The following is a 20657-nucleotide window of genomic DNA, read 5'->3' on the forward strand; positions in this document are numbered from 1 at the left end:
TATCTATCCTTCGGCAAGGCTTTCACAAACTGTGGCATTGGGGCTAACTTTATGTATCCAGTTGCTGACAGACTTTCCCGATTCTACCAGTTTCTTGCACAAAAGAATAATAGGCAAGGAACTTTATTTAGTAGTTACGACATGTACTAACCAGTGCAACCGCTGTCATTTAAATTTCTATTTTGTATTATCGTTACCTGAAATAGTACGATGTTATGGTCTTCAGTCTGAGCACTGGCTTGATACAGCTCTCAACGCTGGTCTACTCTGTGCAAGCCATTTTATCTCTGAATAACTCCTGCAATCTACACTATGTGATCAAAAGTATCCAGACACCCCCCAAATCATACGTTTTCCATATTAGGTGCATTATGTTGCCACCTACTGCCAGGTACTCCATATCAGCGATCTCAGTAGTCATTAGACATCGTGAGAGAGCAGAATGGGGCGCCTCGTGGTACTCACGGACTTCGAACGTGGACGGGTAAATGGGTGTCACTTGTGTCGCACGTCTCTACGCGAGATTTCCACACTCCTAAATACCCCTAGGTCCACTGTTTCCGATGTAATAGTGAAGTGGAAACGTGAAGGGACACGTACAGCACAAAAACGTACTGGCCGACCTCGTCTATTGACTGACAGAGACCGCCGACAATTGAAGAGGTCGTAATGTGTAATAGGCAGACATCTATCCAGACCATTACACAGGAATTCCAAACTGCATCAGGATCCACTGCAAGTACTATGACAGTTAGGCGGGAGGTGAGAAAACTTGGATTTCATGATCGAGCGGCTGCTCATAAGCCACACATTTCGCCGATAAATGCCAAACGACGCCCAGCTTGGTGTAAGGAGCGAAAACAATGGACGATTGAACAGTGGAAAAACGTTGTGTGGAGTAACGAATCACGGTGCACAATGTGACGTTCCGATGACAGGGTGTGGGTATGGCGAATGTCCGGTGAACGTTATCTTCCAGCGTGTGTAGCGCCAACAGTAAAATTCGGAGGCGGTGGTGTTATGGTGTGGTCGCGTTCTTAATGGAGAGGGCTTTCATCCCTTGTTGTTTTGCGTGGCATTATAACAGCACAGGCCTACGTTGATGCCTTAAGCGCCTTCTAGCTTCCCACTGTTAAATAGCAATTCGGGGATGGCGATTGCATCTGTCAACACGATCGAGCACCTGTTCATAATGCACGGCCTGGGGCTGCGTGGTTACATGACAATAACATCCCTGTAATGGACTGGCCTGCACAGAGTCCTGACCTGAAACCTGTAGCAGACCTTTGGGATGTTTTGGAACGCCGACTTTGTGTCAGGCCTCACCGACCGACATCGATACCTCTCCTCAGTGCAGCGCTTCGTGAAGAATGTGCTGCCATTCCCCTAAGAAACCTTCCAGCACCTGATTGAATGTATGTCTGCGAGAGTGGAAGCTGTCATCAAGGCTAAGGGTGTACCAACACCATATTTAATTCCAGCATTGCCGATGAAGGGCGTCATGAACTTGTAAGTAATTTTCAGTCAGGTGTCGGAGTGTAAAGCTAGTTCGCGTCCGTAGTAGAATACTACACGTGCACCCTGGGCAACGCCAAATGAACTAGCAGAGTACAGGCGACCAGATAATCCTTAGTTGATCTCCTGGTCACGGCAAATCACAATGAATTCTAGCAAAACGAACCCTTTGACTAGAGAACTCGGATCGCTGATTCGAGTCTGCCACCTGAATATTGAAGGCATAAGTAGAGCCAAATGCATGTACTTGCATAAAGTTTTAACAAAGAACGACATTGACGTAGTCGCAATTCAGGAGACCCACACTGAAGATGACGAGCAGCTAAGGTCAAGGGGCATAATATCTGGCTATGACCTAATAGGCGCCACACACCACAGACATTATGGCACGGCAACATACGTCAGGAGAAATATCGAAGAAGTGGCTCTCGTATCAACATCTACCACAAACGAGATTCACGAAATCATTATAAAAGTGGGTGAAGTCACAAAATCGTGGCCCCCACAAGCCCTTCAAATCCTGCCTCACCCAGCAATATACGTGGGTGACTTTAATAGCCACCATGAACTGTGGAAATATCGAATATCTGACCAAAACGGCGAAGACCTGGTGAAATGGACAGAAGATCATAATACTCAACTAATCTTTGACGCCAAAGACCGAGGTACGTTTAAATCAGCCGCTTGGCTAACAGACCTGCCCTGGCCTCAGTTTTGTTACAACTGACAAGAACAACAAACCCCTGCCGGTCTCTCGCAGGGTACTTGAGGATTTTCCCCACACTCAGCATCGTCCAGTGCTCTTAGAAATAGGCCTTACTATTCCCCTGATATCCTCTTATCCTCGTCCTAGATGGAACTTTGCGAGGGCAGATTGGGCTGCTTTCTCGGAAAAACTTGATAAATGCCTTGGATGGATACCCCTAACGTATAAGAACTACGAAAGATTTGTTGGAGCCGTCATCAGCTCAGCTAAAGTTAGTATGCCCAGAGGATTCAGAAACGAATATGTGCCAGGATGGAGCGAGGAAAGTGAACGGCTTTATAGACAGTTTCTGGACAATGGGGATAAAGAAATTGCAGACGATCTATTACATAGCCTAGACGCGGCCAGGCGTGCTAAGTGGATGGAGACCGTGGAACAAATGGATTTTACAAGATCAAGCAGAAGGGCGTGGTCTTTGCTTCGGAGACTTGGAGGTGGAGGTAAAAATCTGCGAATGACCAGCGCTATGTCCCCAAATACAGTTGCGGTTCACATCAGCAAGACGTCCAGGGCCCCAAAGGAACGAGCCCATACTATAAAAATTAAAAAGGAGCTTAAAGAGCTAAAATCGACAGCAGAGAACAATACATCTTATTCCCAACCCTTTTCAGTCGAAGAGTTAAATATGGCCCTGAACGATATAAAACCAGGAAAGGCCCCAGGGTTTGATGGGATTCACCCAGAATTTCTGCTCCACTGTGGTAAATTTGCAAGATTATGGCTTGCGTGATTCTTCTCTAACGTGTTGCAAACTGGAAAAATTCCGCACACTCTCAAAAAGGCTAAAATTGTTGCCATATTAAAACCGGGCAAACCGAGTGACCAACCTCAGAGCTACCGCCCAATCGCCTTACTCAGCATGATCTATAAATTACTGGAGAGACTTATGTACAACAGAATGAGCGAAGTCATCCTGGAGGCTGTACCGGTAGAACAGGCGGGCTTCCGGCCGAAAAGAAGCTGCACGGACCAGGTCCTCGCTCTAACAACCTACATCGAGGCGGGCTTCCAAAGACAGCAAAAAACATCAGTGGTATTTGTTGACCTGACGGCGGCGTTCGACACTGTCTGGAGACAGGGCCTGATTTATAAGCTCCTCCGCATCGTGCCATGTCTAAAAACGGCTAACCTTATCAACGAAATGCTCTGCAATAGACCATTCCAGGTTGTCATCGGTAACAACAGAAGTAAATTCATGAAACTTAATAATGGCCTGCCCCAAGGTTCAGTACTGGCTCCACTGCTTTTCAGCATGTATATAGCCGATATGCCTAGGACGAGATCCAAAATGTTCGGATATGCGGACGACTGGGCCTTGGCCACACAACACCGAGTGATGGAGGAAACTGAGATCACACTATCCAGCGATTTGACCACTCTAGGAAAATACTTCCGTGACTGGAGGCTCCAACCCAGCCCATCCATAACAGAGGCCACTTGTTTCCACCTGAATAACAAATTAGCAAACAAAGAGCTCAAGGTCCGCTTTGATGGCGGCATTCTTCCATATAATAGAACACCAAAGTATCTGGGCGTGACACTCGATAGAACATTGAGCTATAAACAACACCTTGTAAACACTGCTGAAAAAGTCAGAACTAGAAACAACATTGTCCAAAAGCTTTGTGGCACTAGTTGGGGGTCCACTGCCTCCGTTATGCGTAGCTCTGCACTAGGACTTGTCTATTCTGCAGCAGAGTACTGTTCCCCAATATGGTTAAATAGTGCTCACATCAAGAAGGTGGATGCAGTCTTGACCCAAACGATGAGGATTATCTCTGGAACGATCAGGTCAACTCCTGTCCAATGGCTGCCTGTATTGAGCCATATCCCGCCGCCACATTTGCGCAGAGAACACGCACTTGTCAGGGAGTGTCGAAAAATCCAAAATAGCCCAGATCTTCCTATCCACACCCTGAGTAATGGAATTGAGCAAAATAGATTGAAATCCAGACACCCCCCTCTCGCAAGTGCCAAAGATCTGGTAAAGAACGCTTTTATTCTTGAGGACCGCTGGAGAGAAGAATGGGAGGAAAAGATACCGCCTCAGGTTAACACCTTATTGGGAACATCTAACAGACCTCGGGGCTTTGACTTGCCCCGCAAAATCTGGTCTACCCTTAACAGGATCAGGACGAGCCACGGCCGTTGTGCGGAATCCTTGTACAAATGGAGCATAGTGCCAACACCACAGTGCAACTGCGGCGCTGACAGGCAGACAATTCACCATATCGTGGTAGAATGCCCTCTGAGGGCCTACCCTGGGCCAACAAGGGACTTCATGGATGCGACTAACAGTGCAATCGATTATATTTATAACCTAGACGCTTGTTTGTGATATTGTAACTGTTTTGTGTGTTATGTACTTTTAGATTTTTCATACGTGATTTGTACTTGCCATATGCTAAATAAAATAAGTCAGGTGTCCGGATACTTTTGATCATGTAGTGTTTATCCATTTGGGCATGTTTACTGTGTTCATATCTAGGTGTCCCTCTACATCTACATCTACATCTACATCCATAAACCACCTGACGGTGTGTGGCGGAGGGTACCTTGAGTACCTCTATCGGCTCTCCCTTCTATTCCAGTCTCGTATTGTTCGTGGAAAGAAGGATTGTCGGTGTCCCTCTGTGTGGGCTCTAATCTCTCTGATTTTATCCTCATGGTCTCTTCGCGAGATATACGTAGGAGGGAGCAATATGCTGCTTGACTCCTCTGTGAAGGTATGTTCTCGAAACTTCAACAAAAGCCCGTACCGAGCTACTGAGCGTCTCTCCTGCAGAGTCTTCCACTGGAGTTTATCTATCATCTCCGTAACGCTTTCGCGATTACTAAATGATCCTGTAACGAAGTGCGCTGCTCTCCGCTGGAGCTTCTCTATCTCTTCTATCAACCCTATCAGGTACGGGTCCCACACTGCTGAGCAGTATTCAAGCAGTGGGCGAAGAAGCGTACTGTAACCTACTTCCTTAGTTTTCGGATTGCATTTCCTTAGGATTCTTCCAATGAATCTCAGTCTGGCATCTGCTTTTCCGACGGTCAACTTTATATGATCATTCGATTTTAAATCACTCCTAATGCGTACTCCCAGATAATTTATGAAATTAACTGCTTCCAATTACTGACCTGCTATATTGTAGCTAAGTGATAAGGGAGATTCAATTCTACATTGAGATTCAATTGCCATTCCCTGCACCATGCATCAATTCGCTGCAGATCCTCCTGCATTTCAGTACAATTTTCCATTGTTACAACCTCTCGATATACCACGGCATCATCCGCAAAAAGCCTCAGTGAACTTCCGATGTCATCCACAAGGTCATTTATGTATATTGTGAATAGCAACGGTCCTACCGCACTCCCCTGCGGCACACCTGAAATCACTCTTACTTCGGAAGATTTCTCTCCATTGAGAATGACATGCTGCCTTCTGCAATCTAGGAACTCTTCAATCCAATCACACAATTGGTCTGATAGTCCATATGCTCTTACCTTGTTCATTAAACGAGTGTGGGGAACTGTATCGAACGCCTTGCGGAAGTCAAGAAACAGGGCATCTACCTGGGAACCCGTGTCTATGGCCCTCTGAGTCTCGTGGACGAATAGCGCGAACTGGGTTTCACACGATCGTCTTTTTCGAAACCCATGTTGATTCCTACAGAGTAGATTTCTAGTCTCCAGAAAAGTCATTATACTCGAACATAATACGTGTTCCAAAATTCTACAACTGATAGACCTTAGAGATATAGGTCTATAGTTCTGCACATCTGTTCGACGACCCTTTTTGAAAACGGGGATGACCTGTGCCCTTTTGCAATCCTCTGGAACGCTACGCTCTTTTAGAGACCTACAGTACACCGCTGCAAGAAGGGGGGCAAGTTCCTTCGCGTACTCTGTGTAAAATCGAACTGGTATCCCATCAGGTCCAGCGGCCTTTCCTCTTTTGAGCGATTTTAATTGTTTCTCTATCCCTCTATCGTCTATTTCGATATCTACCATTTTGTCATCTTTGCGACAATCTAGAGAAGGAAGTACAGTGTAATCTTCCTCTGTGAAACAGCTTTGGAGAAAGACATATAGTATTTCGGCCTTTGTCATCCTCTGTTTCAGTACCATTTTGATCAAAGAGTGTGTGGACATTTTGTTTTGATCCACCTACCGCTTTGACATAAGACCAAAATTTCTTAGGATTTTCTGCCAAGTCAGTACATAGAACTTTACTTTCGAATTCATTAAACGCCTCTCGCATAGCCCTCCTCACACTACATTTTGCTTCGCGTAATTTTTGTTTGTCTGCTAGGCTTTGGCTATGTTTATGTTTGCTGTGAAGTTCCCTTTGCTTCCGGAGCAGTTTTCTAACTCGGATGTTGTATCACGGTGGCTCTTTTCCATCTCTTACGATCTTGCTTGGCACATACTCATCTAACACATATTATACGATGGTTTTGGACTTTGTCCACTGATCCTCAACACTATTTGTACTTGAGACAAAACTTTTGTGTTGAGTCATCAGGTACTCTGAAATCTGCTTTTTGTCACTTTTACTAAACAGAAAAATGTTCCAACCTTTTTTAATATTTCTATTTACGGCTGAAATCATCGATGCAGTAACCGCTTTATGATCACCAATTCCCTGTTCTGCGTTAACTGTTTCAAATAGTTCGGGTCTGTTTGTCACCAGAAGGTCTAATATGTTATCGCCACGAGTCGGTTCTCTGTTTAACTGCTCAAGGTAGTTTTCAGATAAAGCACTTAAAAAAATTTCACTAGATTCTTTGTGCCTGCCACCCGTTATGAACGTTTGAGTCTCCCATACTATATCTGGCAAATTAAAATCACCACTCAGAACTAATACACGGTGGGGAAATCTACTAGAAATATTTGCCAAATTATCCTTCAGGTGCTCAGCCACAACAGATGCTGAGCCAGGGGGCCTATAGAGACATCCAATTACCATGTCTGAGCCTGCTTTAACCGTGACCTTCACCCAAATTATTTCACATTTCGGATCTCCGTCAATTTCCTTCGATACTACTGCACTTCTTATCGCTCCCCCTTCGCTGTACAGCCTGTCTCTGCGGTATACAGTTTTTATCATCCACACTTCCCGCCAGTATCAAACTGACTATCCCTTGATGTTTTACAGAGTGTCTTATCAACCGATCCCTTCTTTTAGTCAAGTCGTTCAACAAATTTCTGTTATTCCCAGAGCTATTCTGAACCTCCTCTCACTTATTCTTTCTACCCACGAGATTTTAAGCATTCTTTTGTAGACTCGATTTTGAAATGTTCTTATTTTCTTCGTATCTGAACTGCATATCATCCACGTTGCGCCCTCTCTGCGCAAAGATTTCAGTTTGCATCAAGTCGTTGGCACGTAGTACATTGATTGTTTTTGTTATGTCTGGACGAATACAGCTAGTCAAAATGTTTTCATGATTAGGTTTTGAACAAGGTGCTCTTAAAATAGGAGCCGCTGTACGGGTTTGCTGAATCAGTCTTAGGCAACGCCTGGTGCAGTGTTCTAGGAGACAAAAAGTTTTCTTTTATTGTGGAAATAGCTGTTGGTAGAATTCCGAAGGCAGAGCATTCTACGCTGAAAAAAATATCACCTTTCCTATCATACTTCGTAAGTTGCGATATTTCTGGAACATAATCGAAATTCCTGTTAATTATCTCCCATTCATGTCACGTAATCAGTCAAAGGCAGATGGAGTGGTTCCCCGTAACACATCAGGCGATGCCTGTCGAGAACGGCCGAGATAAGGCGTCAGAGAGGCTTTCGATCGACGTCAAAATTTCCCTTCTCATAATTACACGCAGTCGTTCCCAAGGACGTGAGAAAGTTTGAGCGCATCAGAGGGCCCACTCAGGTGGATTGGAGATTATCAGATAATCGCCGGACCTTGACGTTCAAGGCAGAACATAGCGTGACCAGGCGGTGGGCGTGTGTGTAAGCGCGACCTATGGACTCACGCAAATCGTGTTGCGTCATTTGGCCCGCGACCGGCCCTTTCGTGTCGCCAAGTTCCTGCCCGACCAACTGTCCCCGTCCTCAGCTTTACTTGCGTGGGTTGTCTGTAATGAAAGAACCAAGCAAATAAAATCATCAGCAACAGGCAGTTGATGTCCAGTGTTGAATAAGGACCTTTTACACATTTCCGATCCTCAACTTTATGGATCTCAATAATTCAAGAACAGTTTTAATCGCATTTATGATTGTTATAATACCACCAACCGGTTTCAACCCGACGTGGGAGTCACCTTCTGGGCGGTTACACCATTGGTCGACTGCTGGTGGTGCCACTCCTGTCTACATAACGGCAGGAAACTACGAGGTGCATTCAAGTTCTAAGGCCTCCGATTTTTTTTTCTCCAGACTGGAAAGAGATAGAAACATGCGCATTGTTTTAAAATGAGGCCGCGTTCATTGTCAATACGTCCCAGAGATGGCAGCACTGTATGGCAGATGGAATTTTACCGCCAGCGGCGAGAATGAGAACTGTTTTAAGTACTTAAAATGGCGACGTTTTCCTTACTTGAACAACGTGCAATCATTCGTTTTCTGAATTTGCGTGGTGTGAAACCAATTGAAATTCATCGACAGTTGAAGGAGATATGTGGTGATGGAATTATGCATGTGTCTAAAGTGCGTTCGTGGGTGCGACATTTTAATGAAGGTAGAACATCGTGTGACAACTAACCGAAACAACCTCGGGCTCGCACAAGCCGGTCTGACGACATGATCGAGAAAGTGGAGAGAATTGTTTTGGGGGATCGCCGAATGACTGTTGAACACATCGCCTCCAGAGTTGGCATTTCCGTGGGTTCTGTGTACACAATCCTGCATGACGACCTGAAAATGCGAAAAGTGTCATCCAGGTGGGTGCCACGCATGCTGACGGACGACCACACGGCTGCCCGTGTGGCATGTTGCCAAGCAATGTTGACGCGCAACGACAGCATGAATGGGACTTTCTTTTCGTCGGTTGTGACAATGGATGAGACGTGGATGCCATTTTTCAATCGAGAAACAAAGCGCCAGTCAGCCCAATGGAAGCACACAGATTCACCGCCACCAAAAAAATTTCGGGTAACCGCCAGTGCTGAAAAAATGATGGTGTCTATGTTCTGGGACAGCGAGGGCGCAATCCTTACCCATTGCGTTCCAAAGGGCACTACAGTAACAGGTGCATCCTACGAAAATGTTTTGAAGAACAAATTCCTTCCAGCACTGCAACAAAAACGTCCGGGAAGGGCTGCGCGTGTGCTGTTTCACCAAGACAACGCACCCGCACATCGAGCTAACGTTACGCAACAGTTTATTCGTGATAACAACTTTGAAGTGATTCCTCATGCTCCCTACTCACCTGACCTGGCTCCTAGTGACTTTTGGTTTTTTCCAACAATGAAAGACACTCTCCGTGGCCGCACATTCACCAGCTGTGCTGCTATTGCCTCAGCGATTTTCCAGTGGTCAAAACAGACTCCTAAAGAAGCCTTCGCCGCTGCCATGGAATCATGGCGTCAGCGTTGTGAAAAATATGTACGTCTGTAGGGCGATTACGTCGAGAAGTAACGCCAGTTTCATCGATTTCGGGTGAGTAGTTAATTAGAAAAAAAATCGGAGGCCTTAGAACTTGAATGCATCTCGTATGTTATGTAGACAGGAGTGATACCACCAGCAGTCGACCAATGTTGTAAATGCCCAGAAGATGACCCCTACGTCGGGTTGAAACCGGTTGGCGGTATTATAACAATCATAAATGCGATTAAAACTGTTCTTGAATTATTGATTAATCATACTAATCGCTGCTTCTCTCCACAACCATATTGTCCAAAACTCTATGGATCTACTTTCCCCCATCTCATTTTTTTTTTTTTAAAAAAAGGGCCATCTGCCCTTCTTCCATCTGTAATCTTATGACTTCGAATCCAACACAGCATCTTCTTGTTCCATCGAGGAACCACTGGCCTGGTTATGTATTCTGTTTACTTTGATTTCATTTTCATTACACTCACAATTACGTCTTCCACTTGAGTCTATACTTACCCATTTGTTTTTTTCATTATCTCTCGAACTTATTCCCAAAACGCACCCCTCTACTGACCACTAAGCGACCCGAGACAATCATTACAGTAAACTTGAAACTGTGATTTCATAATGTACTGCCGCGCGGGATTGGCCGAGCGGTCTAAGGCGCTGCAGTCATGGACTGTGCGGCTGGTCCCTGCGGAAGTTCGAGTCCTCCCTCGGGCATGGGTGTGTGTGTTTGTCCTTAGGATAATTTAGGTTAAGTCGTGTATAAGGTTAGGGACTGATGACCTTAGCAGTTAAGTCCCATAAGATTTCACACACATTTGAACATAAATTACTATGTCGCAGTTTTAATGTCCTGAAACTTTCGTTTTTAAATGCAATTCGACCCGCAAGTGAACAACAACGCGTTCTGACTAACTCCGATGCTGTAGTGAGCGTGAGTTCCCAACAGCGCAACGGAGTAATGAAAGGAGGATTTAACATAACCTAAACCAAGATAACTTGCAACCGTAGACTTTCTTGCAAACGTCGCATAGAAATTCCCTATCAGTGTCGCTGAATCACAACTTGCATGAGTGATTCGTACAGTGAAAATCAGCCTGTACGTGGTGTCCTACCACACGAAATAAATTGAAAATGAGGTCGCGCTATAGCTAAATCTCAGCTTTTTCGTCATTGTGAACATTTGCCTTCGAGTCGCAGTGCGAGGTACGCTTACCTTGTTAGCTGAAGACGGCATTTAGAAGTAAAGTAATCTCTCTGCTAAAGACAAGTCGCACTTCTCTGTTCATTTTTGGAACACGACCTACGACCCCGCTTAGAAACAGAAGCGATGATAGTTTCTACAGGACGTGACCATCATCTTGCAGGACAATGCTCAGGCACGTACAGTGCAAGCTGTTACTGATTTGTTTGACTAATGGGGCTGCTAAGTGCTATAGCACCTACTGCACTCCCCTAACTTAAGCCCTCGTGAGTTCAACTCGATTTCTAAACTGAAGGAAACACTTCACGGCATTCGCTTCAGAACTACTACAAATTCGTCGGGCAACAGACCGCGCCGCTCGAACTGTCGACAGAATTAGCACTGCTAAGAGTATCCTACGACTTCCACATCGCTGGCAACGGGTTATACACAATGCTGGTGACTACTTTGAAGGTCAGTAAAACTTTGAAACACGTATTTATTTGGTACGAGCTGTAAATAAATAGTTGCCACTATTAAAGTTCCAACCCTCGTATATTATACTTCCCTACGTCACCACATGATCAGCCGTATTAGAAGTTTTCTTGGGTGGGGTTCACGGTCGTAGACAGGATGTTTTAACCTGGGAAACTAAATATCTCTAAAACGTCAAATGTTAAACACAAAATCAGCCTCAGTATCTTCAAATATATATAAGAGGGTTGGAACTTTAATAGTGGCAACTATTTATTTACAGCTCGTACAAAATAGATACGTGTTTCGAAGTTTTACTGACCTTCAAAGTAGTCACCAGCATTGTGTACAATCCGTTGCCAGGGATGTGGAAGTCATGGGATACTCTTAGCAGTGCCAGTTGTGTTGACAGTCGAGCGGTCTACTTCCCGACGAATATGTAGCAGTACTGAAGCGAATGCCGTGAAGTGTTTCCTTCAGTTTATAAATCGAGTTAAACTCACGAGGGCGTGAAGGAGGTAGCATAGCACTTAGCACCCCCATCAGTGAAACAAATCAGTAACAGCTTGCACTGTACGTGCATGAGCATTGTCTTGCAAAGTGATGGTCAGGTCCTGCAGAAAGTGTCATCATTTCTGTGTCTATGCTGGTCATAGGTTGTGTTCCAAAAATGACCAGCACTTCGATGACACTTTCTGCAGGACCTGACCATCATTTTGCATGACAATGCTCCAGCACGTACAGTGCAAGCTGTTACTCATCTGTTTGACTGATTGGGCTGCACTCCCCTGACTTAAACCCACGTGGGTTCAACTCGATTTCTAAACTGAAGGAAACACTTCACGGCATTCGCTTCAGAACTACTACAAATTCGTCGGGCAACAGACCGCACCGCTCGAACTGTCAACACAACTGGCGCTGCTAAGAGTATCCTACGACTTCCACATCGCTGGCAACGGGTTATACACAATGCTGGTGACTACTTTCAAGGTCAGTAAAACTTTGAAATACGTATCTGTTTTGTACGAGCTGTAAATAATTAGTTGGCACTATTAAACTTCCAACCCCCGTATATTCATTCATAATACTACTTAATGAGTGGAAAACCAATGAGATAAACTGCTGTGTCGTCCGAACAAGACACAGCCAGGGCAAAAGCACGACAGGCCCAAAGATGCCAGCTGGTGCCAGTGCCATAGAGACTCGCCACTTGCGTGAGTTCCACCAGCGCCACGGGCGGCGATGAGGATGAAGATATCGACTTCGCCTCGGTCAGTTCCCGGTCGACTATAATCCGTCAATGACCGGGCAGAAGCCAACTCGGAAGAAAGAAGAGCAGCCCTCGCCTCCTTGGTTATAGATCAGGGGTTGCCAACAAAATTTTCTCGACTCCCTCATCGAGCATGATAGGTACCTTGTCATATCACAGTATCAAGTACCTGAAAACGCCAAATTAAGAGTCTTTTTATACGTTTTCTATTTTTGGTACTTAGAAAAAACATTGACATATTCATTACTGAAAAAATACTGAGCTTAAAACTTTTTCAATTTAGCCATCATTATAATTCTTAAATATTTGATTATTGCTCAAAATTTTTGTCTTCAAATCTGGGTGTTTAGTATAAGAAACTCCTTGAAAAAATAAAAATTGTGTATGAACTGAAAATTAAAATTGAGTGTATTGCTCCATCAAGTGTACTACAGTTGAGATTGCATTGAGTAGACATGTGTGAAAAATAAGAAAACACTAATTTCATACAAGGTATTATTTATTTGAAAAAATACAGTTACAACAGAGTACCCCATCAGTATATAGTTAGTTTTAATTTTCAGTTCTTAACGAGATGAGTTCAATCTGACCTTTGAGTCCATTATTTCTGAAATATTAGATTCCAAACTTGAAACTTTCACTCTGAATTCCGACAGCATGTCGAGACGATTCCTATACTTGTTTTTCATGATACATATGGAAGAAAATGCTTGCTCACACCGATATGTGGCTGCAAATGGAAGGATCTTTCTCATTGCCTTATCTCCAAGTTCCTTGTCGTCCTTGCGTACTGATGCCCAGAAGTCTGTAATTTTATCACCGATGAAAATGTTTATCATCGTACCACAGCTGAACAGATCCACAAGTTGATCTTGCTCTTCTTCATTGAGGCCTTGGATTTTGACTATATCTTCACAGCTGAAGGAATTTCGAATCCATCTTTCGTCAGGGTTAAGTTCAGGGAAATACTCTCTAAAAGTGGAGGCTAGGCTGCGTAGATGCTCGGCTTCATTGATCTTGATCTGCTCAGGCAAACTCTCCTCTGATGACTCCAAGAATTGTTTTAAAGTAGAAAAGTTAGTGACTCGTTTTCTATTCTTGGCGCCCAGATCTGACACTTTTTGACCATAGCACTAATTTTATCCTCAACTTTGAACATGTCTACATTTTTTCCTTGTAAACTCAGGTTTAACACATTCAAGTGTTCAAACACATCAGCTAAGTACGCAACTTCTCATGCAGGAGGCGGCCAAAACAAAAAATCTGTTATCATACAAAATATATTTAATATATTTTTTATTCTAATAGCATCTTGCGGACCCCTCTGGCATAGCTCGCGGACTCCCGGGGGTTCGCGGACTACCTGTTGGGAACCACTGTATATAGATCATCGTCCTCAGCTGACTTGGAGGTCGTCATTTAGTGAACTCGTAGAATTGAGCAGTCGGTTGTTGAACTGCATTTTCTATGTACTATTAAGTTTACCTACGACTATTTGCAATTAGCCATTGAGGGGCTTTTTTTTGCTGTATTACAAGCAGTGTTGTAGGCTTTATAATTCAATAATTCACAAAGATAAGTAAAACTTTTAACTCATATGTGTGACTTTGTTACTAACTTGTTGGAGTGTTAGTAGACCCTGATCCGGACCCTGGGGCATAGCTGTGTAATAGTGGCAGGGAGAAACTATCTTAGCGGTGTACTGCACCCAAAGCCGTTTCACGGACTCAGCAACTCGACCTACCGTAACAACAGTGGCAATTCGGCCTCCACAGCAGTAGCGGCGAGGACTGCACAAATTAGCGACGAGGGTTTACGAAAGAAACTACATGCAGACTTGGATGAATGAATATCAAATGGGTATCAAATCCTGACAAACAATTAGAGAAAGCGAACAAGGAAGCTAATCTTGCCCATATGAAACGCGTATTCAGAGTATGCTATGTGAACAGATCTGCCAAGGATATGGAAGGGAACACCCTTCTCACCGCAATCCTGAACGACGTAACTTCAGTGTGTTCATTTCAGTATCACAACACAAAGCCTCTGTACTAAACAATTCAGCAAGCCCCAACAGGAAAAACCATAGAGTGTTCATGGCAGCAGGTGGAAGTGAAATGTGTGTCACGTTTGTCCTCCAGCCACGCGGGACTCACTGATTCTTCGCGCCAAGCACTGCCATTGGCTGGCTAATCTCAGACTTCAAGTACCTTGTTTAAGACTTCCTTTTAGCTACTCTATCGGACAGAAGACTGACTATATGCTCTTTGAGAACTGCAAACGGTTATCGAAAAGTGTATGAACAAGCAGTGTGAAAGATGTCTGTAGCAGACGGCCTTCAGTTTCACACTGAAAAGACCATACAACAAATGGTTCTCGTGCGAAGCAAGACCACACTTTGGCGTTGCATGGGAACCAATAATAATAATAATGATAATAATAAAAATACCGTGGGCTTGGCGGCCTGATACAAGTCTTTCAATTGGACGCTACTTCAGAGACTAGCGTGCCCTAACCTGGTCCTGTAATTCTACCGAAGAAAGAGGCTTATAGTTTGTCGTGGTCCAATAAGGATCTGATCCCGTTAGCCTTTGGTTTCGTGGCTTACGCTTTATCCCTGGATCTCTGAGAACCGAAACCTTTGTAGGCCAGCTGCAATCATCGAAGGACACTCCACCCCGCTGTTCGGACATTGTGGAGAGATGGCGTTTCGGTTTTAGTCCAGTAAACGAGTTAGCAGCGCCTATGAAAAGAAGCACTAGGAGATCGTCGCACGATTTAGCTTCGAAGACTGCTGTGTTAGCGGCACCTGCTGGAAGAGGTGTGCACGAACTCAACCGATATCTTAAAAAGTAATGGTAGTGGATCTGCTGAACTATTCTGGCATCAGAAATACCTCGTACTACTGTCATGACGCATTGCTGTCGCGTGAAATAATTGTATATATCGACATAAAAGTTTTCTGGGTATGGTACCGCGGCATAATGTCTAATACTACCGCTGCTGGAGGAAAATCAAAGTTTCGGCCACGGGTGCAGCGGAATTCTTCTGGGTCTAATGGTTCGTTCTAGCTACGCAGAGTCCCTTGTATTTTCCTGTTATTGTTCACAGCGCATTCCATTACGTCATAATTTTAAAAAGATAGCTAGTTTAAATGGTCACTTATGGAAGAAGGTGAAGAACATAACCTCTGTTGTCTATTAGCTCTTGTGTTATATGCCATGACTGGTAGTCACCGTCGAATGAGAAGTTGGCTCCTGTTTACCAAACGCTGGACGTCGGCCGCGCGGCGGCAGTTACTCGCCGGTAGTGCTCGTGCCTCGTGTTGACAGTGCGGTCTGTTGGGCTCTGATTGCTGGCAGACAACATGGGGCAAGCCTGAGTCCATCCTCCCTGTTCATGTTATTAGGGTGTTTAAGTGCACACTGACCATTAAAATACTACACCACGAAGATGACGTGCTGCAGACGCGAGATTTAACCGACAGGAAGAAGATGCTGTGGTATGTAAATGATTATCTTTTTAGAGCATTCACACAAGGTTGGCGCCGGTGGCGACACCTACAACGTGCCGACAGGAGGAAAGTTTCCAACCGATTTCTCATACACAAACAGCAGTTGACCGGAGTTGCCTGGTGAAACGTTGTTGTGATGCTTCGTGTAAGGAGGAGAAATGCGTACCACCACGTTTCCGACTTTGATAAAGGTCGGATTGTAGCCTATCGCGATTGCGGTTTATCGTATCGCGACATTGCTGCTCGCGTTGGTCGAGATCCAATGACTGTTAGCAGAATATGGAATCGGTGGGTTCAGGAGGGTAATACGGAACGCCGTGCTGGATCCCAACGGCCTCGTATCACTAGCAGTCGAGATGACAGGCATCTGATCCGCATGGCTCTAACGGATCGTGTAGCCACGTCTCGATCCCTGAGCCAGCAGAAGGGGACGTTTGCAAGACAACAACCATCTGCACGAACAGTTCGACGACGTCTCCAGCAGCATGGACTATCAGCTCGGAGACCATGGCTGCGGTTACCCTTCACGCTGCACCACAGACAGGAGCGCCTGCAATGGTGTACTCAACGACGAACCTGGGTGCACGAATGGCCAAACGTCATTTTTTCGGATGATTCCAGGTTCTTTTTACAGCATCATGATGCTCGCATTCGTGTTTGGCGACATCGCGGTGAACGCACATTGGAAGTGTGTATTCGTCATCGCCATACTGTCGTATCAACCGGCGTGATGGTGTGGGGAGCCATTGGTTACACGTCTCGGTCACCTCTTGTTCGCATTGACGGTAGTCTGAACAGTGGACGTTACATTTCAGATGTGCTACGACCCGTGGCTCTACCCTTCATCCGATCCCTGCGAAACCCTACATTTCAGCAGGATAATGCACGACCGCATGTTGCAGGTCCTGTACGGGCCTTTCTGGATACAGCAAATGTTCGACTGCTGCCCTGGCCAACACATTCTCCAGATCTCTCACCAACTGAAAACGTCTGGTCAATGGTGGCCGAGCAGCTGGCTCGTCACAATACGCCAGTCACTACTCTTGATGAACTGTGATATCGTGTTGAAGCTGCATCGGCAGCTGTACCTGTACACGCCATCCAAACTCTATTTGACTCAATGCCCAGGCGTATCAAGGCCGTTATTACGGCCAGAGGTGGTTGTTCTGGGTAATGATTTCTCAGGATCTATGCACCCAAATTGCGTGAAAATGTAAGCACATGTCAGTTCTAGTATAATATATTTGTCCAATGAATACCCGTTTATGATCTGCATTTCTTGTTGGTGTAGCAATTTTAACGGCCTCTCTGCTTTTGCGTTTCGTCATAACCGGATGCTTGGCCAACACACAGGTTTCTCTGAATTTCATTTCTTTTCCGCAGACTTGCTGATGTTCTGCCACTGCGGATTTGTTGTGTTGCCCTAGACGAATATAGCGCCCGAGCTCCCGAATGCGCGTTGCTATTGGCCTGCCAGCCTCGCAGATGTATGCTTCTCCACTTTCGCATTCCACCTTGTACACGACTGCAGTGTGTAATGCATCCACCTTGTCCTTAGTGGAGCCTAGCAAGTCCTGGATGCTGCGGCCACTATAGAAGACAGGCTGCACAACAGCCCGACGAAGGTGTTTCCCTATTCGGTCAGTAACATTTTTCACGTAAGGTAAGCGCACTGTTGGCTGCAGTTTGTCTATTTCTTGCTTATCTTTGCTACTTGTGTTCGTCGACAAGGCTGTGTGGAACGACCTGTGGCTGTAGCCATTGGTTAGAAACGTTCTGCGTAGCCTTTTAAGCTCAGGTGTTATATTTTGAGCATCACTTAGGTGCTGCGCATCGATTGCCAAAGAACGAATGATAGAGTTCTTCTTCGCTGGGTGGTGGTAGGATTGGGCTTGCAGATGCCTGTCTGTAAGTGTAGGCTTGCGATATACTCTGTGCCCCAGTGTGCTCTCCGTTCTTCTGTATACTTCGACTTCTAGAAATGGAATTGCACCATTTTTCTCTACTTCGTGTGTGAACTATATTTTCCCGTGCATATTGTTCAAATATTCGTGAAACTTGTGTAGTTCCGTTTCACCACGAGGCCATATAGCGAACGTGTCGTCCACGTTTCTGAACCAGCTACGTGGGCGTAAAGGAGCTGAAGCGAGTGCCGTTGATCCAAAGGCTTCCATGAATATGTCGGCTGCCAGCGGAGATACGGAAGACCGCATTGCTGTGCCGTCTGTCTGCTCGTAGTATTTTCCTTGCCATTTGAAGTACGTTGAAGTCAGGCACAACTCAACCAGGTCGCAAATGTCTGGCGGGACAAGTTCCTGAAGGATGCGGTTAGTTTCACCTACCGGCACGTTCGTAAACTATCCGATTCATAAGAAAAAGGGGCATTTGGGAATCAATCTCTCCATGATGCAAGGCCTGGCTCTCGCACATAATGCCAACACGCACCTCTCCCTTGGCCGCTAAGAAATCCTCCCTGTGAATAATTTTCGCATTACACTACTGGCGTAAATTAAAATTGGGATTACCCACACACTGTATATTTCCCTTATAGGATACATCGAATGCTTGGTTTTGAAAATTAGATTTTTTTAATTCTCGTTGAGTCTGTTCAGCACATGGGGTAGGGAAGAAAATCTGCCTTTTTTTTTAAACGTAGCAGTGCCGAGAACCGATACAGATTTGCGTGTAATCTTTACCTTGTTAATCAATAGATGCAGTATGTCTCGTAAGACAAGGTTATTAAAAATGTATCACATATTTCTACAGCAGTTAGTATTGGTCAAATCTAGAAGCAAAGTTCCTATAGTGATACGTCCGGAAACTAACACCTGTTGATAGATGGGTCTGTCTGACCTCTAATTACGGTATGTATGTTACGTACAAGTAGACACTATCGGCAGTGCATCCTGACACATTCTTTAGGCCTTCTTCGCAGTGAATCATGGAATCTTCCAAGTACACCTCGCTCCATTCGGATTGCGTCACGTACTTTGGTCACATGCTCCTGTAACTTCTGCACTATTTTGAAGGGTTAAATCGCGCGCCTGCTACGGTCACAGGTTAGAGTCCTGCCTCGGGCGTGGATGTGTGTGATGTCCTTAGGTTAGTTAGGTTTAAGTAGTTTTAAGTCTATGGGGCTGGTGGTCTCAGATGTTAAGTCCCATAGTGCTTAGAGCCATTTGAACCATTTGAGGGGTTAGGCATGGAGCAATGCCTTTCATCCACTATGAAACGTTGAGGTAAGCTACTGTCTCACGATGTGTAGAAAAAGTGGTGGTACCCGTGGAGCGCAAATCACAGTCGTTGTTTTTGTGCAAGAGTAACGTTCTCCAATAACTGCGGTAATTCATCGCACAGAGACTGGTGATATACAGGACCTGATAATCTGTTTGATAAAGTGTTGAAATGAGCATGTTGTAGGGATCGTTGCTGTGAACGTGACGTGCTGGGGTCGGCAGTGGAAAGAGGTATCTGCCTGCCACACTTGTGTGCTCATCACACTAACGATATCTAAACTAGTGTAAGCGTTATATTGCTTTAACCCAGTAAATTGCTAATCACAGTAACCGAAAAAGCTCTGTGGTCTCAAGATTGTATTGGCTGCAAATGAGAGCTCATTAGTCATTTGTCATACAAAATTAATTGGTAGAGCACTTGCCCGCGAAAGGCAAAGGTCCCGAGTTCGAGTCTCGGTCGGGCACACAGTTTTAATCTGCCAGGAAGTTTCATATCAGCGCACACTCCGCTGCAGAGTGAAAATCTCATTCTGGAAACATCCCCCAGGCTGTGGCTAAGCCATGTCTCCGCAATATCCTTTCTTTCAGGAGTGCTAGTTCTGCAAGGTTCGCAGGAGAGCTTCTGCAAAGTTTGGAAGGTAGGAGACGAGGTACTGGCAGAAGTAAAGCTGTGAGTACCGGCCGTGAGTCGTGCTTCGGTAGCTCAGTTGGTAGAGCACTTGCCCGCGAAAGGCAAAGGTCCCGAGTTCGAGTCTCGGTCGGGCGCACAGTTTTAATCTTCCAGGAAGTTTCGTATCAGCGCACACTCCGCTGCAGAGTGAAAATCTCATTCTGAAAATTAATTACGTTTCCTATGACACATATACAGTTCCGTGTAGGTACACCAGCTTTACAACGGAACGCCGTGACACTAAGAACACTACTGAGTTAAGCAGGAGAAGTCCAACAGGTGTAATATTTAACGAAGGTTGCCTGATCTGAAATGTTGTAGGGCAATAAAAAAGGGAAAAACAGGTCTATTCTTTTAGACTCTGCATTCATTTTCTCTTAATTGATTCGGAAGAAAAGTGGTTCTTTTCTCGAAGTGAATCTACGGACAATTGCTTATTTAACGTTCAGATAAGAGGCAAATTGTGTCTGAAAAATCTAAAAA

General features: G+C 45.0%; 1 non-coding gene across 1 annotated transcript; it reads left to right on the plus strand.

Annotated features, from left to right (window-relative positions):
* Positions 1-20196: 20196 nt before the first annotated feature.
* On the plus strand, positions 20197-20271 carry Trnas-cga (transfer RNA serine (anticodon CGA)). Its single transcript has one exon. It is a non-coding gene; the product is annotated as a tRNA-Ser (tRNA).
* Positions 20272-20657: the final 386 nt, after the last annotated feature.

This window comes from Schistocerca serialis, chromosome 4 (assembly GCF_023864345.2).
Source record: "Schistocerca serialis cubense isolate TAMUIC-IGC-003099 chromosome 4, iqSchSeri2.2, whole genome shotgun sequence".
Taxonomy (NCBI): domain Eukaryota; kingdom Metazoa; phylum Arthropoda; class Insecta; order Orthoptera; family Acrididae; genus Schistocerca; species Schistocerca serialis.